Below are 3,365 nucleotides of genomic sequence, written 5' to 3' on the forward strand. Positions count from 1 at the left end.
CTGAATATGCAAAGCAAGGACATGACTTTGATGGGGATTGTATGTATATACTCACAGCAATAAAAACAGCCTTTCTTCAAGCTTCATCCACTTAAGGTTACAAAAATACCAATTGTCTTTCTCAAGCAATGAGAAGCCCAAGAAAGCCTGAAGGTAAAATTTTTTGGTGGGAGTTGTTGATGGGGACCTGTTAAAACAGGCTAGTAGAGGGCTTGGGGCCGAGGAAGGGGAGCAGGGAGTGACACAAGACAGATGGGTGGCCCCTAGACTCTACCATTTCCTAGCTGTGTGACCTTGGTAGAATCACTCCATCTCTCTGAGCTTTGGTTTCTGCATATGAGAAGCAGGGATACTGATAACTTAGCCACAGGTTTATTGTAAAGATGAAATGAAATACCATGTATAAAGCCCTGTAGCAGATGTCAGTGTCCCACCTACCTCCGTCTGGGCCACCTTGGAGGTTACCTGTAGATAGCTCCTATACCTACCAAAGGCTGCAAGTATTCTCTGCCGGAAGGTGTTCTCAGGCAGTGAGAGTTTGCTTGGCCCTTTCTCAGAACAGACCAGAAGTGCTGGGAAATCAATGCCTCCAGGAGAGACCCTCAATGAGGGTAAGGAATCCACAAGTAAGGACTCCAGCTTTCTCACCCCAGTGGAACAATTCTGAGATGTATTCTGCGCAGTCTCTCAACAGGTCCCAGCCAGATTGAGTCTCCACTGTCCTCAGTGGTGACTCAACTCATCACCACACCCTTCGTTGGCTTTTCTCCTTTCCTTGTCTCACCTCCCTGCTCCCTCATTGTGTTTCTTGGGATAATTTCCAAATGAACTCTTTGTACCAAATCCTTGTCTTAGGGTCTGCTTTTGGGGGAACCCAAACAAAGACAGAAATCAAACCCAGTACGTGACTCCTTGAAAGGTACCTATCAACTACACTATACAAGGTTCCTTATCAGAACCGTGAAACACAGAAATTATCTTAACAGTTATTTTCTCAATTTTCCCAATGATGGTGCACAATTAGTACCATTTCAGGTGCACACAAGAGACCTTATTTTATTGCATATTAAATGCCTTGGGACATTGGGGCTTAATTCTCTTACAGACCTCCATCTGTAAGCAAGTATAATAATGCGCCTACCTCATAGGGCTGTTAATGCGAAACTCTTAGAACAGTGCCTGGCTCTTGGCAAGTTTTCTATGAGGGTTAGTTTTTATCATCATCCCTCTGGGTTGTGTGGTATAGAATAGTAATTGTCTTCCACTAGTCCCTCTTCCTTTAGTAATTGGAATCACCCCTCAATGGGTGCCCAGCCTACCTTTCAATTAGGTGTGTCCGTATGCCCAAGTTCTAGCCAATGGGCTGTGAGAAGTGATCATGCAAGTTCTTTATCATAGCCTTACAAAGAAGCTGTTTATCCCCTTTTCAGTGGTGGAGAAATATCAGAAACTGAAGTAGCTCCCTTAGTATCAAAGATGGAAATCTCATATTGAGAATGGCATAGCCACACCACTGTTTACTTCTGGGCTGTTGCATGTGAGAGAAACAAGATCCCATTATACTCCACTATATTTCAGAGTCTTTTTTTTCTTCCATCAGCTTATCCTGCTCTAATTAATCCAGCCCCAAGCCCAAAGATAAGACCAAGGGATGTGAGTTGTTTTTCCTTCTTTAATTTTTCCCTTGTGCCTACCACGTGCCCAGCATTATGCCAGGAACTGAAGTCACAAGATGAGCAGGATATAGACCAAGCACCAAGGAGCTCAAAGTATAATGAGATAGAAGGATCCGAAGACAAAACCTTCAGCCTTTGTGATAAATGCTCAGGCAAGTGTTGTGAGATACAGAGGAGGAAGCAATTGCCTCAGGTCCTGAGAGGCATGGAGGGGTTCATCAGGCCATAGTGGCATCCCAGGGAGAAGTAACAGTATGTGAGAAATTATAAGATGGGGGAATCATGGGTATTTGGGCAAAACAAGCTCTAGGTCCAACTTTACCATTCACCTTCCATGCGGTCCCTTGGAGGCTCACTTTAACAGCCTGGGTCTCAGTTTCCAAATCCACAAGGTAAGGTCAAAACTTCCACTCTACTGCCGTAGCAACCTCTTATGCAACACATCTCCAGAGGCAAGGGAGACAAAAGCAAAAATTAACTGTTGGGACCTCATCAAAGTAAAAAGCTTCAGTCCAGCGAAGGAAACAATCAGCAAAACTAAAGGGCAACTGACAGAATGGGAGAAGATATTTGCAAACAACATATCAGATAAAGGGTTAGGATCCAAAAATCTATAAAGAGCTTATCAAAATCAACACCCAAAAAACAAATAATCCAGTGAAGAAAGGGATATATATATATACACACACACACATACACACACACACAATGGAGTATTACTCAGCAATCAAAAAGGATGAAATCTTGCCATATGCAACTATGTGGATGGAACTGGAGGGCATTATGCTAAGCGAAATTAGTCAGAGAAAGACAAATATATGATTTCACTCATATGAGAACTTTAAGAGACAAAACAGATGAACATAAGGGAAGGGAAACAAAAATAATATAAAAGCAGGGAGGGGGACAAAACAGAAAAGACTCTTAAATATGGAGAACAAACGGAGGGTTACTGGAGGGGTTGGGGGAGGGGGGATGAGCTAAATGGGTAGAGGGGCACTAAGGAATCTACTCCTGAAATCATTGTCGCACCATATGCTAACTACCTTGGGTGTAAATTAAACAATAAACAAATTAAAAATAAAAAAATTGAAAATTGAAAAACAAAATAAAAGCAGCCTCTAAAAAAAAAAACCCCAAACAAAAAACTTCCACTCTACCTTAGGCTTAGGGGCACCATAAGGGCTCAATAGTGAACATTTTGAAGAGCTATAAAGCACGATGCAAATGTCAATTATTGGCATTGTCATTTTAGAAGCCTAGATTGGGACATTTTTGCTAGTTGGTTATGCTCAACTTCATGGGGTAAGCAGGATCAGGCTCCTGGAGAACTGGGGGCCTTAGAAGGGTGGCAGGAGCTCTGAAATTTCCCTTGAGAAAAATCCACTCAGCTTGGGAAGTGGTTCAACTTTCCCGGCAGTTGGGCAATGCATACCAAGTGTCTTAAAAACATCCATTTCAGGGGCGCCTGGGTGGCGCAGTCGGTTGAGCGTCCGACTTCAGCCAGGTCACGATCTCACGCTCCGTGAGTTCGAGCCCCGTGTCGGGCTCTGGGCTGATGGCTCAGAGCCTGGAGCCTGTTTCCGATTCTGTGTCTCCCTCTCTCTCTGCCCCTCCCCCGTTCATGCTCTGTCTCTCTCTGTCCCAAAAATAAATAAAAAACGTTGAAAAAAAAATTAAAAAAAAAAC

Source organism: Herpailurus yagouaroundi, unplaced genomic scaffold (assembly GCF_014898765.1).
Source record: "Herpailurus yagouaroundi ecotype Mexico unplaced genomic scaffold, PumYag 141, whole genome shotgun sequence".
NCBI lineage: Eukaryota > Metazoa > Chordata > Mammalia > Carnivora > Felidae > Herpailurus > Herpailurus yagouaroundi.